The following is a 23741-nucleotide window of genomic DNA, read 5'->3' as shown; positions in this document are numbered from 1 at the left end:
TCTCAGTGTAAAATTATTGGCGCACTTTCAATTCACTATTTATAATAAATAATTTTAGTTGTAAATAAAAATAAATGTTTGTATGTGGTTTTTTAAATTGTGCGAAAAACGTTTAAGGTCAATAGGAAATAATTCGTCAAAATATATAATAAAAAATGCGTGAGCTATAAAAGTCATATAAAATTTATAAATTTTGAATGTCAAGTTTAACTGTTGACTGTGTGACGTGTATATAGATGTATGAATGTAATACATATTTGTAATGACAAATGCATACTAATTTACACCAAAACAATAAATGTGATAATTTTAATGATGCACTGAGGGAAAACGGCTTTGCAATATTCTGAAAAAATCAAACTAAGAAGATATGGAAAATCTTTTAAATTTGAATTCAGTTCAAATGTCGGATGAATTCTGCAGAATTGCAGTTTTCTTGTTGTTCCTCCAAATCTAATATTTTAATATTTTTTTAAAGCCATCGTTTAGCCCTATAGAAAGTATGCTGGCGTGTGCTCTTATAGATAACGAACTCGAACCCAATTTATGAACGATTTTATTCAATGTTTCCTGTTAGTTAAACAATAAATGAAAAATGCTTAAAGCAACTCGTAAAAAGTTGCAATATAAAAAAATCTAGCTGGGCATAATTATAAAACAAGTAAAGGTAGGGTCACACATGGCAAATGTTTACCCCAAAAAGCGTAACCACTTTTTTTAGTACACCTTTGTTTGACGTTGTTTAATCTTACAAGTGTTTTGTAAGATTAAACAGCATCAAACTAAATAAAATTATAAATTTGCTTTGAATCATCCTAAATAAGATACATATGTTTTCGAAATAAATAAAAGAATTCAAATATATTTTATTCAGTGGTTACGCCTTTTTCGTCAAATATTTGCCATGTGCGTCCCAATAACTTTTAAGCAAAAAAAAAAAAAAACAAAATCGCATCCCACTAAGCCACCAAAAAGGTCTTCAAGAAATGAAAAAGTTATATTTTGCAGAAAAAAAGTCAAAAATTGTATGTCTTGAGTTACAAAATATTTATTTTGATAGATATCCCACTAACTACCAAATAGGTCTTAAAAGAAAAGACCTAAGATTATTTTGAGCAAAAAAAAAAAATTAAAAAATTCCCATTTTGAAAAACAAAGTTAGATTTTGCAAAAAAAGACAAACATTTTATGCCTTGAGTTACAAAATATTTTGATAGATATCCCACTTGCATCCCACTAAGCGAACAAAAAAGTCTTCAAGGAAAATAACTAAGCTTTCTTTTGAGCAAAAAAAAATTAAAAAAGTGTACATTTTGAAAAAAAAGTCAACAAAGATTTTGTTTTTGCCAAAAATATCAAAAATTGTTTTGAGTTACAAAACATTTATCTTGATAGATATCCTACTCGCATCCCACTAAGCGACTAAATAAGTCTTCAAGGAAAATATGTATCTAAGCTTTCTTTTGAGAAAAAAGGGCACATCTATATATATAAAAATGAAATGGTCCATGTATGTAATGTAATCACGTGAGAACGGCTGGAGTGATTTGGCTGATTTTTTTTTATTCGATTCGAAATTTTCAGGAGATGGTTTGTAAAGAAAAAAATTAAAAAATTACGGCTAAAACCGGCTTTTTTGAGTCCAGTCAACTCTAATAAAAAAGCCCCTAAAGTATGCAGTACAAATTTAGATATTTTATTTGCAAATAAATAAGAACAGGCAGGGTTGGAGAAACTTGATGAACTAACATTAGTAAATGCTACTGGGCGAAGCTTTTATTCAACTAGTTTTGAATAAAAGTCAAAGTCTAAGTTTTTGATTTTGGAAAAAAAATTTAAAATTTTTTTTTTTTCGATAAATTTAAGAAATAGCTACCTATTGTATCTAAACTATTTGGGACACATTTTGCTAAGAACAATAGGTAATAAGTTACACGGATGAGCAAACAAACCTACTTGGCCAATATGTCAAATTTTGACCCCCTCTATCTCAGAGAGTTCTCCACCGATCTTGTTGAAAAATTGTGTCTGATCGATTTCAAAAGTTGGTTCGCTTGACATGAAATTCCCCATATAGACAACGACAATGAAAACTTTGGTATTTTCTAGAAAATGTAAAGATTTTATAAACGCTTTAAGATTTTCTCTACAAAATATAAAGCATTTTTCAAAAAATTAAATGCTTTTATGAAAACTTTAAAGACATGTAATGCATTTATGAAATCATTAGAAATTTTCTATAGAAAACGTAAAGATTTTATTAAAGCTTTGGGATTTTATATAGTATATGTAAAGATTTGAAGAAAGTATCGAGATTTTATGTATTATATGTAAAGCTTTCATGAAAGTTTTGACATTTTCTATAGAAAATCTAAAGCTTTTATTTTATGAAATACTTTAAAATTGTCTATAGAAAATTTAAAACTTTATTGAAAACTTTAGCATGTTACCGATATCAGATTTAATTAAATATTTGCAGATCATGTTCTATTGGCAATTTATTTTTAAATTTACAATTTAATTGTCTTGCGCCAGTCTAGTGTAAATATGAATATAAAATAACACCTTTTATTGCAACACCTCAAATCTTTACCATCTGATAAAAAGAAATGTAGAAAGACCGCCTATCTGAATGCTAAAACAACCTTCAAATTCTGCATAAATCAGTTGGAATAAATTACAGTGGATTTATTACGTTTTACAATTTGTATAGTGTAAATTGTACTAGTTTGCTGCTTGAAGTTATTAAATATTTTGCACGGTTTTTATTAGTTTTATATGAAATTGTTTAAACTTTAAACATTTGTTTTTAACACCTAAAACTCGCATTAAGGCCACTGACATTGCTAAGCTGTGGAACAAATTTCAAAATTATTAGTATGTGCATTGTTTTAATTAATTGTAGAAAGTAAATTTAGTTTTTTTTGCAAAACTAAAATGACTTTTATGTGATTAATAATAACTATATGAAAGTAATTTTAACAAATTTCATTTCATACATATCGTCAATGCGCCAATAAAAATCGTAATATAGTTTCTAACAACTTTTCAGGAGTGAAAAACTAACAGTTTTGTTATCTCTGGAATATATTAATAAAATAGTTTGGCTGGTAAATGTAACGGTTTTACAAAATCGAATAAATATTATTGGAAAAATTACAGATAAGACTTTTGTAGCTGCAACTACGATATGTATTTTATACTATGAATTTGAACTTGAGCAATCGCTCACAAAATTAATTGAATGTCCAAAAAAAAAGAATATAAAATAATAATAATTATAATATTTTAGTAAACAAACTCATCTGTTTAAATATGCAAAAGGTGTAAGTGTGTGAAATTTAAAAAAAAAAAAACAAATAAAATAAATAAATGAAATTAATAAAATGAGGGAGGAAGTAAAACAACAATAAATATATAATCATAATTAAAATATAACGTAACGGTTAAAAAAAAACAAGTAAGAGAGCTATATTCGGCTGTACCGAATCTTATATACCCTTCAACAAATTATACTTAAAATTTTTTTTTCCAAATTGTGTTTTAATATTTTTAAAAAAAATGTTTTCCAATTTTTTTAAAGAATTTACGACAAAAAAAAATTTATTATAGTAAGAATTGTGCTAAATTTCCCAATTATTGATAAATTCACTGACATTTATTGTTGGGGGATAAGCTAGTTCCTATGCGCATTTCACTGGTTGCTTAGGCCAGATCATCAGGAAACCTTTTTCCAAAAGACTTTAGATATTATGTCTTCTTGTTAGTTTTGTATTTCCCTTTGTAGGTTTGAGAACTCCATAATTTTGACTTTTCTTCAAGAAATTTCGCACCACACTTTCCGAACGATAGAATTTACGTCCAATTTCTCTATTGGAACATCCTTGGTCGTGAAAAAAATTAATTTGAATCTTTTCTTGATCGGACAAAAACTTTCCTGGGGCATCTTAAAAAGTGATGAAATTTATTGATTCAAATAAAAAAAGTTGCAGTAAATTGTGATGTTACTATTAGAAACGTACCTTTGGTTGAAAAAAAAACTAAAATTGATAATATTTTATTTTTGGCAACTTTTTTAAAAACAAATATACGAATCTTCCACTGAAAATAGCACCAAGAACATTTGATCGCATAATTAAGGCAAATAACAAGAACAAGAAAAAAAACTTAATTACTTTCAAAAAAAACCATTAAGTTGTCTCTCATTAAAAAAAGTTAATTTTTGCATTTGAATGAGAACAACAAAGATATAACAAAAATACAGAAACAAATTAAGTGCGTTTATAGGAATATGCACCAGTGTATTGGTATATGAATCATGTATGTAAGTTATTTGGGGACAGATGGGGTAGCAAATGAAAAATGTAGAAATTAAAAACGGAATGACAAACTTATTTATACAAGTGGCCTGAGACACGTTAATGGTCTGGCGAATTTGTAATAATTTTAACATTTTTTAACCAAATTTTATCATTTATATCTCATTACAACAATATTTACGTACACATTTCGATTATTTTACATTCAATTGCAAAAGTATTTATTTCGTAGCAAAATTTTTACAAAAACTGAAAATTTTTCCGTATTTTGGCTATAATACAGTTTTTGGGTCATTTTGACCCAAAGGAATGTTGTCCAAAAAAATTTTTTTAATGTAAATAAATCTACATATTTCTAGAAAACAATGCAGAAATTTAACGAGTTTCACCTATTTATTCCATATAAATAGTTGTCCGATTTGGCTCAAATTTTCAGCACTTAACTTAGTGTCACAATATTCCACCCGGCACTCTTCACAATTTTAACAAACATTTTTTTCCATACAACTGATTGTCACTCTAATATACATATTTTCACATATATATTGCGTTTTAAACGGCTCAGTAGTTTCGGAGTTATAATAACAAATTGAAGCAAAAAAAATATATTTTTTACGTGAAAATAGCATTTTTTTTGTTTTAAAAAAATCTTGAAAAATCGAAAACGGCAGAAATTGTTTGTCGCAAAGCCACATGTAATAGGAGTAAAATGAGATATCGATCATAAAAATCGATGGATTCTTTTCGAATTTATTCACAATTAAGTGAATTCGCTCATTTTAAGAAAATTCTATGCGCTTGCAAGCGTGTACTTTAAGTGTAAATTTTACATGTGTTTTGTTTTTGTTACAATTTTTGTTATCTTCGATAATTTGATCCTTATTCCAATTTTCAATGTCATCAATGCTGATGTCAACATTTCCAACCACCTTCGACATCAAGAATTGAACATCTTGAAATGTACATATCGTCATCCGCTCAGAAAAGTTAGCTGAAATTTGGTTAACTTAGCCGATCGATTTTCTTTTTCGAGATTTTACAGTATAAATATGTTATCTTTGTGTAATGCATACTTTATATTAGAAACATTCGTGGCTACATTCGGGATGAACGAATGTTTATAGCTTAAATATTTTTCCCAATTATTGTAAACAACGTACAGTGGGCAGAATCAAAATATTTTTAAAATAAACCTGCAACTTCTAACTGGCTGATCCGATTGAGATGAAATGAGAATGAAATTTGTACAAAATTTAGGCTAAGTATTCTAAAATCCCTAAGTCGGCAAATAATATGAAATATCACAGTATCGAACAATTTTGTTCATTTTTAATCCCAGCTATGGGAATCTAGAGCACTTAGCCTAAATTCGAAATTTTAAAAAGAGTTTAAATTTGGAATGGGCTATATCGAGTCATAACAGCAAAAAAGACGTAAGCGCCAAAAACCAAATTTTACAGGGGAAGGTTTTTTTTAAATATCCTTGGTTGAAGTCTATGTATTACCGTGAAATTGAGTATGTATGCACAGTTACTTCTCAACTATATATTGCATTTACTTTATTTCATATATTTCCAAGATAACGGGTATTTATGTCGCTTACGTCTTTTTCGCTGGCAGCTACACCCTTCCAATTTTATTAAAAACACAACATTAAGTTGTGTTTTTAAATTTTTTTATATTGTTCAAATTATATTCATTTACACAAATTCAAATTAACGTTTTTAACCTTAAAAGACTAATATTAATTAATTTGTTAAAACTAATAAAGACGTAAGCGCCACTTCTTGTTCACAAAATGTGTAGAAAAACAATAAATTGTACTTACGTCTAAATTGTTTTTGCTGTAAAATCATAACGGTACATTATACAGCGATGGTATTTTATGAGATGATGCGAATGATCGAGAACTATCGATATTTATCAAAAAACGAAAATTGATAATCATGGCGCTTACGTCTTTTTGGCGGTTATGGCTCGATATGTTTGTATTTGAAAACTATTCTTGTTGAGATACCTGTAAAAAATATATAAAATCTGTATAAGTTTCTTAACTCTTTCAGTCACGCTTTTTTGTGTATAAGTTTAAAATCAAAACAATTGCATTTTTACTTTAATCAAGGTTAATTTATTATAAAAAGTAAGAAAAAATCAATCAAAACATGAAAAAACCACGCCATTCCAAGGTTTTATGTGGAGTGAAGTGATTAGTTTAGTAACCACCGTGGCGGTTGGCATTAAAAGTAACTATACAAATTTGTATTTCGTATAATTTTTTTTTAAATCGAATATTTTTTACTAAATTTTCCGAAATATCAAATTAACACTGAATTCGATGAACAATAAACACTCTGTCCTTTTTTTATTGAATGCGTGAAAGTCTCTTAAAAAAACTGATTTTTACAATATTTTCAAATTAACGGCAAAATGACGGCAAAGTTTTGCAAAATATCATAAATGATGACTTAAAAAATATAATTGTTTAGCAAAATGGCAATAGATGACAATAAACTCTGTTTTAAAGAATATAGAAAATGTGGTTAGTAAACTAACCACCAACCCGCAAAGAGTTAAGAAACTCTTTTTCTTGTAAGAAAAAAATCTATTATTTTTGGACTAGTAAAAGATATTTCTATTTATAGTATTATTTTCTTATTTATTTTTTAACTAACAGAAATAATTTGAATGAAATCGGTCATGCATTGGTCTGATATTATAAAAAAACTGGTAAAGGGTATGGTGAAATTTGAATACGTATAACTCAATAACTATAAGAGATAAATAGCACACATTTTGGTCTATTTGGTCTAGTTTGTATAGGCCTAATTAATGAGAATATATTACATACAGGCAAATCCCGGTATAACGAACGATATGTTGTCAGGCCCATTCGTTAAATTGAAAAATTCGTTATATCGAGATGTTTTTTTTTTATTAATTTTCGACAACTTTTTCTATATTGGAATTTAACTAAACGTATGTCGTTTTGATCCCTAGGTTGGATGAGCGGTGTGACATTAGGAGGCATGAATATCGTCCAAATTGGTATATTTTTAGTAGTTTTTACTAATTCTTCTGGAGGATGGCTTGTTGCATTATCTATGATTAATAAAGCCTTCATTGTAAGGGATTTCGATTCTGAAAATGATTCAACCTGCAGAAAATTAAACTCAGGGACAAACATTTAAAATAACAGATTTTGAAGATTCCAGATTCCACTTAATTTATGTAAACATAATTTACAGGAAACACTTAGTCACGATAAAATGTTTGTTTTTATTTTCTTCAAAATAAATGTTGATAATTTTGTTATTCCATATTTCATTCATTCATCCAAATTTTTAGTTTTTCTTCGAATGAAAGATTTCGTTCCCATTCTAAGCGAAAGAAAGCTGATTTTGGATACCCTAACTACATGTTTATGTGAATCAGTTTCCTTTCGCTTAGAATGCGAACGAAATCTTTCATTCGATATTGTGAAAACAAGCAATTAAAACAACTATAGAAAAAATGGCAGCACCTATTAATAAAGAGAGTAACCATTGAAAACGGTAATGTAACGACTTATTTTCACATTCCTTACTACTTTTGTTATTTATACTTTCTGTTCGTTATATTGAGCGTACAATTTTCGAAATATTCGCTATATAAGGTTGTCAATTTTAAAAATGTGGTCGTTTGTTTGATTTTGTTTGTTTTTTCTCATCATTCGTTATATCGAGCATACAATTTTTGAAACGTTCGCTATATAAGGTAGTCAATGTAACTATTTGACCGTGCGTTAAATCGGATTTTCGTTAAAGTGAGATTCGTTATACCGGGATTTGCCTGTATATTGATTTTAGACAAACCACGATATTTAGAAACCCGACGCTCTGGGGTCTCTGGTACGCCTGTGTGAAATTTCATGCCAATCCGATCAGCCAGCTAGAAATGACAGATTTATTTCCAAAATAATTTGATTCTGCCACACTGTGCAACGGTCGGCGCCTTAAGTGTCATTAAAAATATCGTTATCGCAAAAATACTTTTGTTTACATTTCTACACCTCACATTATTTAAAAATTTAAAAATAAATTTATATAGGTCAATAGATCGCTGTGACATTATGACAGTTTTCGTTACAAAGACACTTTTCTTTTAAAGATGATGACTAAGGGGAAAGAAATAGAGAATAGAGATAAGAATATCTGGTATATTAAATAATAAAATAACATATTACGCCTTTTAAGCATTAGACCTGCAGTTATCGGGCTATATACATAGATAACTATAAGTCTGCTGTGATTTTGTTTGTAAGATCCAAGAACACTTATTTGTGTCCTAAGAATTAATTGCACTTTAAGAGAAATGCTAAAAACAATTAGGGAGAAAATTAAATTTAAGTGAAAAAAATGGGAAACAATTTTTGGGAAAAATAAATTGGTGAACAAATTGAGATATTTGTTGATTTCTGCTTATATTTCAACCATATGTGAGCCCGTTTACTCGATTTTAAAAAGCAACATAGCGGATGTATTGATGTATCAAAAATGTATGTAAGTTATTTGGGGGTTTCGGAAAGTTGATTTCAACATACTCCGCTTTCTGCAACGATCATATGAAAATGTGCTTTATTTTTGAAGGACGGAGTTTAAAAGAGGCTTGAAATTTTTTTGTAAGACTTGTCAAAATAAAAAAATTAGTTCGGAATAAATGTGGATCAAATTTTTTGCAATCCTATTATAATTTTTATACAAGTTTTAGTTTAAGAAATCAATAAATATGTAAAAAAAATCTTTATTTATTAACAAAACTCAATGAAATTTTTAATGTTTTTTAAATTTGTCATTCTAAATAACAATGTGTAAAAGAACATGTCAAAATGTCAAAGGAATTCCTGCAATTCCAAAAAATTGGAGCGAAAATCCCAAAATTTGTTTATAATTTAGCTCATAGGGTCCACATTTCGCTCGGAGCTGGGAAGATACTTTGCGAATAAATAGGGAACACATCAAGGTTTCGAAAGCTGCTTTCCGTTTTCTGATACCAGCTTTGGGATTTTAGAACATGTTGCCCAAAGTTGAAATTTTGTTAAAAAATAGGTCAAATTATGATGGTCGTAGGGGAAACATATTCGAAAAATAGGACATGTTTTTTATACCAAAATATTTTCTATAAAGATACCTTACAGAAAATTGTTATATCTTCTTAAAAAAAATTTTTTTTAATAAAAAAAGAGTTAAGTCACCTTTATACCCAAAAAAAAAAACGAAAATCTACCATTTTTGAAAAAATCGTTTATTTTTGAATTCATAATTGATATTGTTTTGAAACCTTTTGAATATTATTGGTAATTAAGTTGTCAAAACCGTTGCGAAACAACAATGGAGATATCATCACCTCAAAAAACAGCCAGCTCGATATCTGGGTACACCACTAATCCAACATGTTGTCAATGGACGTGTACATACCCCAACCATTATGTACCTGCACTCGGCACATCGAAAGGGACGACATACCCACAACCTCCCCCACTATAACCGAAATAGCAAACGCTATTTGCGCCCTTAAACACCACAAGACTCCAGCACCTGACAACATCAACCCAGAGCTGCTAAAAGCAGACCCTCAAGTGCCTTCCTGCTTCAGAAAGTGGTGCAAAGACTCTGGGATGATAATGAACTTTCCGACGAACTGATAGAGGGTCTGATCATCAACATTCCTAAGAAAGGTGATCTCACGGATTGCAAAAACTGGAGAGGGATCACACTCCTAAGCATGATAAATAAGGTGATCGCAGCAAACATTATCAACATGAGACTTGCTAACTCCCTCGACAAAGAGTTTCGTTGCGAACAGGCTGGATTCAGAGCTCAAAAATCATGTGTAGACCACATAAACAGTATCCGCATAATAATTGAGCAATCAATAGAATGGAGGTCCCCCCTATACCTGGTCTTCATCGACTTTGAAAAAGCTTTCGACACACTTGTCCACACTACCATTTAGAAAGCACTCACATGCAAAGGCGTACCTAGGAAAATAATAGGGATTATCCAAGAACGCAAGCTGTCGTATACTTCACCGGAACTCAGTTGTACGACAAGGCTGCATCTTGTCGCCTTTACTCTTTAACGTTGTACTGGACATTGTCATGAGAAATGCAACGATCAACAACAGAGGCATAACATGGGGTTTAGGCGACCACCTGGCCGATCTTGATTATGCGGACGACATATGCCTTCTAACACACAGTCACTCTGACATGGTGCAAAGCCTTCAAATGGTAGAGACAGAAGCTGCCAAGGCAGGAGGCAAAGTGAATATAAATAAGACAAAGGTAATGCGAGTAAATCCAACATCCAACCGGCCATTCTCTATACAAGACATCCACTTTTGCTACTTGGGTAGCATCATAACATCGACTGGAGGCTCTTCTCATGATGTCTCAAATCGCTCCATGAGATCTCGGCAAGCTTTTGGACAACTAAGCACAGTTTGGAAATCACCATCAATCTCCACCTGCACTAAGCTAACAATTTTCAATTCGTGTGTTAAGTCTGTGCTCCTTTATGGCTGTGAAACGTGGAATATGGCTGCGAGAGAGGTAAACACTTTGCAAGTTTTCGCCAACAAATGCCTAAGAAAAATATTAAAAATCTACTGGCCCAACAGAATATCAAACACACACCTATGGACAGTCACAAATCAAAGGCAAATACATTCCGAAGTTTTGAGAAGGAAATGGCGATGGATAGGCCACGCATTACGAAGACCATCCAGAGATGTAACCCGCAATGCCATTGACTGGAATCCGCAAGGTAGTAGAAGGAGAGGACGGCCTGCCCACACTTGGAGAAAACAGTTAGACATAGAGGCTTCGCGAGCAGGAAAAAGCTGAAATGAAATCAAGAACCTAGCATCAAACAGAAACGATTGGAAATCTTTTGTTGAGGCCCTATGTTCCTTATAGGAACTAAAGGAATTAATAATAATAATAGTTGTCCAACTAACTAACAAGGTCCAAAAGTACGACCTATATTTTTAAAAAGATCAACAAGGTATGGGAAAATTTTAAAATTTCAATTTTAAAATTCCTATAACTCGGAAATTGTAAAAGGTAAATAACCAAACGTTTTCTAAAAATGTAAAAATCTTTGAAATCGGACAAAAAATGGCACGTGTTTAAAAACTGTACATGTCGAAGGTTTACTTTGAGCCACCGCTCCTGGAACATTTGTAGGGTCCATTTTAATAACTTAAACTCTAATACTCCTTCGCTATGCTCACATCAGTTTTATTTCCAAAAAATGTTGATTCTGTCCCACTGTGCAGTTGAAATCTATTGGAGAGTTTGCGAAGGAAGGTTTATTTAAAAGCAATCATTTATTGGATTGTATTTTTAGATGGTTATATGAGTTCAATTGGCACATGTTAAAATAACAAGTTATGTAGCTGATAAAATTACCAGTTAGGTAGCTAGTAAGGTAACTGATGTTATTTCACCAGTATGTGAATCCAATGCATCGACTTTTTTTGGACCAGCTATTAGACAGTCTCATTGTAATAAAAATTGTTCAATTGACCCTCTGCTTAGGACATGCACGTGTTAAACTAGACACGTGGCTAGTTTTATTATAAAAACTCAAAAGCCACTGTTAAGCATGGAGTAGCCTCTGTTATAGTTTGGGCTGCATATTGAGTGTCGGAGTATGCAATTTGCATTTTATCGATGGCAAAATAGACAAATTTGTCTATCTCAACATTTTGAAGCAAAATTTACAGCAAAGTTCGAAAAAGTGGGTACAGAAAACATCTTTTCCTTTTATCAAGACTACGATCCCAAGCTCACATCAGGTGTTGCAAATCTTTGGTTGATCCATAACTGTCCCAAACTTATAGAAACTCCTGCACAGAGCCCAGACTTTAATGCAATTGAGCATCTTTGGGAGGAATTAGCTATGAGAGTGCATCAAATAAAATTTAACACGTTAGTTCAGATAAAAGAGTTCTTACTGGAAGCATGGACCTCAAAAGAGCCAAAAGTATGCCAAAACTTGGTAAAATCTATTCAAAAGCGATTACAGGTCATTCGAGACAACAACTAAATATTTATCGCTCACTTTTGAATACCTATTTTACTCTGTCTGATTTTGTGTTTGACGCAAAAAATTTAGTTATTTTGGTTTGGTTTACAGTTTCAATTATGCAAATTTTAGTTTTTGTTATTTTTTAGACATATATAGGTTGTGGAGTGTAAATAGAAGCGAAAAAAAACAATTTTTTTGGTACATCCTTTTAGGTTTTAAGCACTTTTATATCATACAAACTCTTGTCCGATTTTGCATTTGAGACACTGTATGTAACTAGTTGTCACCCTAAATTATGGGTAAAATCACTAGTTCGGGACTGTCTCCTAGAACTGCTGGGATATCAATGTTTTTGTCTCGAGAATACCAATGTTTTGCTCTAAGAGTCATTCTAGCATTTATCCACCAGATAATTAAAGAAAATTAAATGTAGAATAATTTGCTTTAAATTATTTTTTTACAATTCAAACATGATTTAAAATTTTACTGCGAAGCTATATACGATTCGTCACCAACTTGAAGTAAAGTAATGGAAAGCGAATCAAGTAACCACTTTCTAAAATATTTCCTACAACCCAAAGAAACACAAATTCCCATAAATAACTTTAAATTTGAACTGAGCATAAAACAAATCAATGTTTACTTCCTCTCTGACAGTTTTAACACAAATTATAGCATGACGATTAGCAAATACTTGTGACGTCGCGACACTGATAGTTGGGGAAAAATTCGAAGTTTAAACAAAATCACAATAATTTTAATAAAATTTTTACAAACATTTAATTTGTACTAATTCGAAGTAGACAGTAGTAATAGCAGATAAATGATTGTGGGATGTAAATACACAAATTATTTGTAATTCTTTGGCTTGTTTTTTTGTTAATTTATTTTTATTTTATTTTTTTATGTGTAAGTATGTATAAATAAAAAAAAAATAACTGTATAAAACATTTGTAGTAGTGCAATGTACTGCTCTGATCATTTCGATATAAACAATTTTACAATAACAAAAACTATAAAAAAAATTAAATAAATTCAAAAATACAACGTTTAATATACAATAAAAGCTGTGGATTTTCAAAGCGACAGTTTTTTTTGTTTGTAATGTTTTTTAGTACGAGTATAATTCAAGCTTTAGTTTATTCTTGAACGCATTAAAATCAACACTTGTAGTGTTTTTACACACACACCACGGACACAAATCCGATCGGATCCACATAAAAATACTTGACAAAAATACAAAAGAGAGAAAAGAACTGAAAAAGAAAAGAACTTAATATCAGTCTTTAACAATAAATGTGAACAATAAGTACAATACTTTTAACATATAACGCGAGAGTACTATTTTCTGATTTCTGTTGTAATGCAATATTTAGTACGTGTCTTTAGTTCATTGTGTACTTCTACTAAATTGAAAAAAATCTACTTGATATTATCATTTTAAATAATAATAATACAAAAACTTAAACACAAAGACTTTTTTAAACAAAATAAATAAATAAAAAAGATTTATTCACTCTAGTGTTTAGTGTGCATTACTGCTATAATTTTCCATTCTTTAAACTAAAGTGCAATAATCTCAAGTTTTTTTTGTTTGATGAATTTTTAACGTATTTTAATTTTTAAATAATTTAAATTCAAGTGCCTCAATAAGTGTCTGTCTATTGTGTTACAAATAAATTTGCGTTTTTTGCTTTTAATTTTGATAATTTGTTAACAACCCATACTTCAAATTTTATTGAATATAAAAAGAAAAATAAAGCAGGCAAAATGGGTAAGTAAATTGTTCATCTGCACTTTAAAATATAAATGATATAACATTTCATCGTAACCTTCATAAAATTCACCGACATTTTTATTAGGATAGATCAGGTATATAGATTAAGTTGAGGGTATTTAACGGAAGGAGGATGACACTAGCGTAAGAAATCGTATGTTATCATAAGACAGCTGACCTCTTAAACCCTTCGGCATGTCATATTTTTCTCAATTGTTCATCAAATTTTGAATATTTTATTATACCCTACACCACCATAGTGGGGAGTGTATATTGGGTTAGTGCTGATGTTTGTGATATGCAAAAATATTGTCCCAACATCCACCTTAAAGTATACCAATCTGCTCAGGATCACTTTCTGTGACGATTAAGCGATGTACGTCCTTCCATGTAATCCTTGTAATCAAACTACAGGTCACCATTTTAAAGATACAATTTGTCACAAACTTTTATATTGCTCCAGGGACTAAGCATATTGAATTTGTTAAGAATCGGTCAATTATTTCTTCTACTCCACATACAACTGCCCTATCTGAACATAGTTAAGCTCTCATAAATATCGTAATTGTAAACATAACCAAATTCAGCACAAATAAGTTTTATATAAGCTAAACTAGTGCTACCAAATTTATTACCGATCGGTCCACAATGTTCCCATATAAGAACCCTTCTCGAAAAGTTCATCAATGTGCATAAATCTCCGAAATATGTTAGTCATACGATCGGTTCATAATTAGTCATAGCTCCGATATAAGGACGACTTCCGAAAATCACTTTATCGAACATAAATATCTTAAAAATATTGGTATTCTAATAAAATTTAAAACAAATAAGTTTCATATCAAAAGAAAAATGTTTATAATCATATACTCGGTGAAGTATATGATTGAAGCAAATTTTCTTACTTGTTCTAATATCTCTTCATTTTATTGAATAAGCTGAAATATTTAGTAATTTGTCCTTTAACTTTTGGAGACTTTAAAATATATTTCTATAATCTGGATCAAAATATCCTGAAATGGTTTTATTAAACCTATTGAATAAATTACACTAGCTTACAAGATTTTTGTTCATGATGTGAAACATATATGGGTTTTTTAAAGAAACTACTAAAATAACATTCAAATTGGAACAAAAAATCTGTCTCTTCTAAACTACTGCTCCGAATGTAAAATTATGTACAATTAAATTATACAGGACGACATCAGCTTGAAGGAAATTAAACCAAGTTTGAACAAGGTAAGATACACAGCTATGTAGAACTCCTAACTTGTACCAATATGGACAGATATTTAACGAACTTTAAAGAGTATTAGTGACTATACTAAATGTATTCATCTGAGCTCGTGCTGTTTAAAGGGTTTTATCGGATCTCAACGTAAATAAGTCTCCAGGGCCAGATGTTATATCAGCGTTGGTCTTGAGGCAGTGCTTTCGACATTAGCTCGTTCATTAGCTAACCTTTTCAGCACTTCATATCGTGGCAGAGTATTTCCCCTATGTTGGAAGTTTGCTAATGTAACGTCAATTCCTAAAAAGCGAGAGGCTAATAACTCTGAAAATTACCTTCCAATAGTAATTTGTTCTTCGCTTTCCAAAGCCAGTATGGCTTTTGTAGAGGACGGGAGACTTACTAACCTTCCTATCGGAAAAATGGTGTCGGTCCATTCACCGTTTTGGCGAAAGTAATCTCTAGATACTTCCAAGGCATTCGATAGATTGTAGCATGGTGCTCTTTTATCAAAAATTACACTTGTAAGAGTAAACAACGCACAGTGGTATGAGAAAAAAAAAAGATGAAAATAAATCTGTAACTTAGTCCACTTTGAATGAAATTTCAGATGCGCAAAGAGGAAGTGCTGTCGAGTTTAAGTTTTGAATTTGGATTTCATGACCCCACCAGGGGTCCCTAAATTAGGACACCTCGGGTATGTTCAATTTTAAAAATGATCCTATTTCTTCGTTTGTGTTCCGATTTCAAAAATATATATGTATGATATATAACATTTCTACCTTATGTTTTTTACGTGGCAAATTAATTAGGGAAAACTTAACAACTCGCAGATGATTTACCTAACAAAGAAATTCATAAAATAGCATGTTGCCTACATAACAACATTTTTATGAATGTAAATAATAGAGCTAGGTAAATTGTCAGCGAGTTGTTAGGTTTTCCCTAATTAATTTGAAACGTAAAAAACATAATGTAGACATGTTATATATCAATGGATAGAATATTTTGTCTACTTTCCAATTTTGACAATTAACAAATTCATGGAATACTTTTTTGAAAAATATGAAAAAAAATGCTTTTTAATGAGTTTTGACATAGATCCAAATTTTCAAATTGAAATAAAATTTTTATTTATGAATATTTTGTAATGCAGTTTTACACTTTTATAGATTTTTTCATTAAACATGGAATAATTAAAACAAATTTGTAATCAGGAATCTCGCAATTCCCAAAAAAGTATTAGAAAATTCCAAAAATGGGATTTTTCGTTTTTTGGCTATAATATCCATACTAGGGGCGGGGTTATCGGAAACCTTTACAAGATAATTAAGAACATATTGGGCCATCTAAAATAGATTATTATAATTTGATATCGACTATGCGATTTGAGAATTTTTGCTCTAAAGTTGAATTTTACATAAAAAATAGGCTTTTTTGAATGGACCTGGTCCCCTCGGTATCAAAAATTATATTTTTTTTTCATTTAGAATATTTGATGTGAAGTTAGCTTTTCAAAAAGTACAAATTCATTACACATCCTCTTAGACATTTTTTAGATAACTTAAAAAGAATAAAAGTACTTTTTTCCCCAAAAAATTATTTGATATATACATCTGTTGTTAAAAGTGGAGAAAATCGGGAAATATTTGGAACCGCGGTCATCAAAAAACTGGATCAGGGTGGGTAAAAATGTTGAAAATTTAATTTTCAAATGCGAATTTCTCCTAAGCTATTAAAGATAATTGATAGCTACGACGAGGTTTTATGTAGTGTTCGACGAGGAGATTCTATATGTGCAATCGTGTTAAATCGTAACACAAAATTGAACATACCTGAGGAGTCCTACTGTAGGGACCCCTGGTCCCGCTCGTGGTGGGCTCATGAGGTCCTAGTTCAAAACTTTAACTCGACAACACTTCGTTTAAATTGGACTAAGGGTTTAGAAGTTACAGATTTATTTCCCACTTTTTTTTCTCATACCACTGTGCAACGTCAAACAAATAAATCATATTTGATTTATTGGAATACATCCGTCATTTAACTGTTACCCATTCTCTCAAAAACATGAACAGTGGAGCAGATTTTGTGAAAATAGTCAAATTTTTATACTAAAATTTATTTTTCAAGACTATTGTTTTTTTATTATTCATTTGAAAACATATTTTTACATCGAACATCAAAAAGAGGGTTGGTATATTGATTTTGTCATTCCGTTTGTAACCTGGCGAAATACTAATCGCAGACCAACAATAGTTTATATATTCTGGGTCCTTGTGGAATTCTAAGACAATATAGATATGTCCGTCCGTAGGTCTGTCTGTTGAAAACAAGAGGTAGCTGGCTGAAATTTTCCACAAACACTCTCTGTTAATAAGATTTATTTAGTATTGAAAATGGGCAATGTTGGTCCATGAATACTGTTTGATAACTCATAAATATGTTTATTATGCGGTCATCCTAATAAAATTTTGCACAAATTAGTTCTAAGAGCCTCGAAATTTTACTGTAAGGTATCATCCGGCTACATTTGTCCTCAGTCCCCATGCAGGGACCCCTTCAGAATCAATATAGTGATGTAATTGGACATAAACAAGTTGTATATGACCTAAATCTTTCTACCAACTTTTGCGAGGATCGATCCATGCAAATCGTTCCTCATTATATTTAAATATTTTAAAAAATTTATATGTTTTCATAAAACGGAATTATTGAAAAAACACAATTGAGTCAATTAAAGTAAAACATTATATTTTTTAAGTTTTAATATAAAACAGGAAAAAAAGAAAAATGTACAGTAAATTTTACTCTATTACCCCATCCTCGCAAATGGTTGACCTGGATCCGTGCCTGTCAATATGTTCTTAAATATTTTGCGTAGGGAATTAATAGCTCGGAACTTGTTACCGTCGATAGAGTCAAAAATCCCATTTTTGGAAATTTTTTTAAAAAAAATTAGGAATTGTGAGATTCTCAATACCCTTCGTTTCCACAATATAATTTTCCGACCCTATAAAATATATATATTCTGGATCCTTATAGATAGCGGAGTCGATCAAGCCATGTCCGTCCGTCTGTCTGGCTGGCTGTCTGTTGAAATCAAGTTTCTGAAGACCCCAGATATCTTAGGGATCCAAATCTTCAATAATTCTCTCAGACATGCTTTCGAGAAGTTTCCTATTTAAAATCAGCAAAATCGGTCTTCAAATGGCTGAGATATGAGGAAAAAACCAGTACAACCTCGATTTTTTACCTATATCTGGATTACTAAGTCATTAATATAGACAATATGGTTATCTAATGATAGATATTTCAAAGGCCTTTGCAACGACGTATATAAGATCATAGTAAGTTTTCACAAAAAATCAGGAAATTCAAAATTTTTTTGAAAATCAATACGAACAAAATAATATTCCTGAATTTTATATTAATATGAATTGATTTTAATCATGGCAAGAAAAAAATGTATAATAGAAGGCTGCTTAAAGTATTAATTTAAACATAAACCTAGTTTTCTGATAACATACATTTTGAGGGTCAAAACGAGCAACAATCGAATAGAAAAAACAAGAGATTTAATTGCGTATTGTTTTAGATTATAAAGAATCCAAATGAAAAACATAATTTATTTTGAAATAAATTTAGTATACAAAGTTATTGTACAAGAGAAGCCATATAACTAAACAACTATTTATAATTAAATTAAATAACAAAAAAATAATTAATTAAAATTTGGATTAAATATTAAAAAATAAATAAATACAATAAGAGTGCTTTAACCAAAGACTTTCCTAAGTGAAAACAAAATTGTGTAAGCCCAAAGAAAATGTTTTATGTGATATTTCATTGAAAAAAAAATTTACTTTTATTTCGAAATTTGCAACGGAAATTTTAAAACATTTAGCACCTACATATATTTCAAAAATATCCGCATATTTTTTTCCACCTTGATGGAAACAAAATGTCTTTTAAGGAAATGCCAATCTAATTGTGGCAATTATGTGGCAAAACTTTGCAATATTTGATAGATACAAATAAATAAAATTTGCATTTTCAATCCAAACAAAGAAGAAAACACTATTTATAATACAAAATCATCCCTTGTACGGTAAAATTCATTGAACAATAAATAGCAAATTGATCATTGTTGAGTAATTTAAAAAACAAAACAAATAATTTATTTACCCAAGTGTAACAAACAAAAAAAAAATCCCAAATAAAACGAAATTGACCACAGTAAATACTCGTAGGAGTGAGTACTTACACATGGAACACTTTATAAATTATAGACAAAATAAAAAAGAAATTGAAAAAACTTTCCTGAAAATAGTGCAAACACAAAAAAAATGGCAACTGAAATTTAAATTGTTTACCACCTGAAGCTAATCAAGAAAATCAACAATAATTTAAACAAAAATAATAAAAATAATATTTAATGAAGAAAATTAAACATATGCAATGCTTAATAGTTCAACAATTATAATCAATTTCATTTTAATAGTGTTCAATATTTTAAATTAATTATTGAATAAATGAAATATTCACTTATGCACACCTTCATATAGGGCGATAAGTAGACAGACATACAGACGTACGTACGTTAAAAGCAGATTTTTCAAGATGCAGCACTTTTGTTTTTTCCTTCTTTTTCTATGATTATCAGGAAGAAGACGTTCACACTGGCCATGTAAAGGATTTGAGAGATGATGACTATTTTTTTATGAAATTTCAAATATAAATTATTAATAACACTCTGCTACAAAATAACAATTTTTGTCAGAAATTGAAAGTTTTATGTTTTTATGCATGTACTTTGAGTGTAAATTTTACATGTGTTTTTTTATTGTAACAGAAACAAAACACATGTAAAATTTACACTCAAAGTACACGTTTGTACGCACATACAATTTACTGAAAATAAGCGAATTCACTTAATTGTGAATAAATTCGAAAATAATCCATCGATTTTTATGATCTATATCTCATTTTGTTCCTATTACATGTGGCTTTGCGATAAAGCATTACATCTAAACAATTTCTGCCGTTTACAATTTTTCCTGATTTTTTTAAAACAAAAAAATTTGATATTTTCACATAAAAAATATATTTTTTGCTTAAATTTGTTATTATAACTCCGAAACTACTGAGCCGATTAAAACGCAATATATATGTGAAAATTTTTACATATCATGGGGTAAATGTTTTCAAAATTTAATCAATCGAAAAAAGAACATTAACTACTCAATTTTATGTATATCAAACAAAAAAGTAAAATATTCGGAAAATAAGCGAATTCACTTAATTGTGCATAAATTCGAAAAGAGTTCAGCAATTTTTATGCTCGGTATTTCATTTGATTCCCATTACATGTGGCTTTGCGATAAAGTAATAAATCTAAACAATTTCTGCCGCTTTCGATTTTTCATGATTTTTTTAAAACAAAAAAATTTGATATTTTCACATAAAAAATATATTTTTTGCTTCAATTTGTTATTATAACTCCGAAACTACTGATCCGATTGAAACGCAATATATGTGTGAAAAATTTTACATAGCACGGGGAAAATGTTTTCATAATGCAATCAATCGAAAGAAGAAAATTAACTACTCAATTTTATGCATATCAAACAAAAAACAAACATTTTGTGAAATTGAGCGAGTTCACTAAATTGTGAATAAATTCAAAAATATTTCATAAATTTTTATTATCGATATCTCATTTTGTTGCTATTATATGTGGATTTCTGATAAAGCAATAAACTTGAACAATTTCTGCCGTTTTCGATTTGAGTTATCATAAATTATATGCACAGAAAAAAAAATTCATAATTGGAATGAATTTTGTAATAAATATTATTAATCGAACTTGATATTTTTTTCCCAAACTTATTTCATTCAAAATAAGAACATGTTCATAAATATTATAAAATTTTACATGACGGAAATTTTTGCTTTTTTTACTTAATTTTTTTAATAAATTGCATTATAATTGTATTATATAATGAATTAGTGCAAGAATATTTGCATAATAGACATATATTGGCCAATATTTTAAGATAAAAAGGAGAATATCTGATACTTAAAAATTATCATTAAACATAATAAAACATTCATAAATATAAAAGCATTTCATCCTCTTAAATCAATTTAATCATTTTCGCGCTTTTTATATCATTTTGTAGCTGAAAATCATAAAAAAACTAAAAATTTTCCATGAAAAATTTCAAACATTTTTGAACAACATAAAAATAAAAATGAAATTGAAATTATATTTTTCAAGCCTTCTAGATTTTATTTCAAAACATAAAATATTAAAAATATCATACTATTTAATGCATTAAACACATTCAAGACAGCAGGCTACCAACTTCAATCTGTCAAAAATAAAATGCACACGTTCATATGGAGACGATTATTTTAACGACAGCACAGCTACACGGCCACACGACTACTCATGCCGATGTAGCCGAATTAGGCTAATTTCTATTTTTGTCAACTACAAAACAGAAATAGTGTTGCTAATATAATAAAAAAATGTAAATCAAATTAGTGCTTAAAAATATATATTTTTTTTACTTAATTAAGAGAAGTTTCTGATAACCATATTGAAATAAATTAATAACAGGTACATAATTAATTATAACCATATATATATTTTTACTCAAAATAATTGTTTCAATCTAAATTACTTTGGAATTTTGTACGGCTATTTTTTATTAAAGTGACACCACTGAATTATAAATCAGCTGTTTACTTTGTAGCTGTCGTCTTTAAAATAATTCAGTAGCTGCCACACGACTACAACTGTAACCAGCAGAATTTGTGTTCGTGTAGTCGTGTAGCCTGTTGTCTTGAATGTGTTTAATGCATAAGAAATTATTTATAAATGTTATGAATTGAAATCAATGAATTCGAGTCATAATATTTATGTTGAAAATTTTTTCTGTGTGGAGAAACGTTTAAAAAAATTTAAGTTTACAAAATAAATTTAATAAAAACCTCTCCATAGAATTTAAAATTTGGACCATATTTGTACCACTGGAACCACAATACATCAAAATTGTGTAGTGGTTTAAAAAGCCTGTAAAATATTTTCGATTTTGTTGCCCTGTGTTATCTAAGGGATACTGACAATATATTTTATCAAAATCTAGCAAAAGTATCTTTTGCGTTGTTCCACCTGCAGTTTCTTAAATATTGAGAATTAAGGAATTATAGGGTGGACCTATGTAAATATATTGAACCAAAAAAATAAACACTTTTGTAAATAACATAAATTTCTTGTTGAGACAGACTATTAGACCGTCCAAATTTGCCATTGTGACTCATTAGATTAGATTTTTTTTCTTTTGAAAATTTTGCATCATGTTGTGTAATTAGTAAAATATTTTACAAATTAGTGTTTCTTTTTGTTTTGTTTTAAGTGAAATGTTAGTCTATTTATATAATAATTTTCAAATATCCTTTCCGTTCAAAATACCGTTACCGCTATTCTATAAATGATTTGAAATTATAAAAATACAAATTATTGATTTTTGAAATTTAATGTACTCGGATAATAAACACCAACTTTGTCTACTTAAATGTTTTTAATTTTTGTAAATTCTATTAATTTCACAAAATCTATATTTTTGAAAATGGTTAGGTACGGAAGTTTTGTTGCTTCACAAATACACTCATGCATATACTTAGTATATTTCTTTTTTGGATTTGAAAGCTCATAAAAAATGTCCGTTTAAGGTATCGTACTGTTTTTAATGAATAATAAGAAAAATAATTTTGAATAAAAATCAGTATTATTTTTAGGCGTTTAACCCAATTATTAAGCCCAATAGAACTTGAAATTCGAAACATCAATACGTGTCATTAACATTTGAAAATGTTTTCGGACATATGGCCACCCCGGCTATTCTCGACGTAACGCATTCTAGACGTCCAATTTATAAGGAATTAGGTACGGTTAATTTTTCTGGGTGTAATGCAGAGTCTACACAACAGACCCTGTTGTGTATTGGTCTCACTCCATGTTCAGTAATTTTGTTAACTCGTTAAGGCAAACATAAGTTACAAAAATCGATGACTGATTTTCAAAATAAATTTGGATAATTTGGTATTGTTGTTCAAGTGTCAATCTGTTCACGATGATTTGCCAGAGTATACTGATCATAAATGTCAAAAAGTGAACGCAGCATAACAGTTCTATCGGGCTTTAATAACATCCTTTATATCCGAATAAATGTATTTATCGGACAAATTCATAAAAATTAAGCTTAATTTTTATCAAAATTAAAAAATAATTTGAATTTGATTATTTTTCTGGACGGATTGATATTTTGGCAAAA

The 23741-nt window shown here is 29.5% G+C and overlaps 1 protein-coding gene across 2 annotated transcripts in view; it reads left to right on the top strand.

Annotated features, from left to right (window-relative positions):
* Positions 1 to 23741, top strand: part of LOC135963344 (facilitated trehalose transporter Tret1-like) — a 109102-nt gene that overhangs the window by 71424 nt on the left and 13937 nt on the right. The window contains exon 1 of one of the 2 annotated variants that reach the window (XM_065515153.1): positions 14014 to 14165. The exons of the other annotated variant lie outside the window; for it this stretch is intronic. The gene's annotated coding sequence lies outside the window, so the exon portion shown is untranslated. Of the gene's footprint in view, positions 1 to 14013; positions 14166 to 23741 lie in introns of those variants that run through there. 2 annotated transcript variants of the gene reach the window in all.

Source organism: Calliphora vicina, chromosome 1 (genome assembly GCF_958450345.1).
Source record: "Calliphora vicina chromosome 1, idCalVici1.1, whole genome shotgun sequence".
Lineage (NCBI taxonomy): Eukaryota > Metazoa > Arthropoda > Insecta > Diptera > Calliphoridae > Calliphora > Calliphora vicina.
The sequence above is the reverse complement of the archived record's forward strand: the minus strand, read 5'-3'. Positions and strand labels throughout refer to the sequence as shown.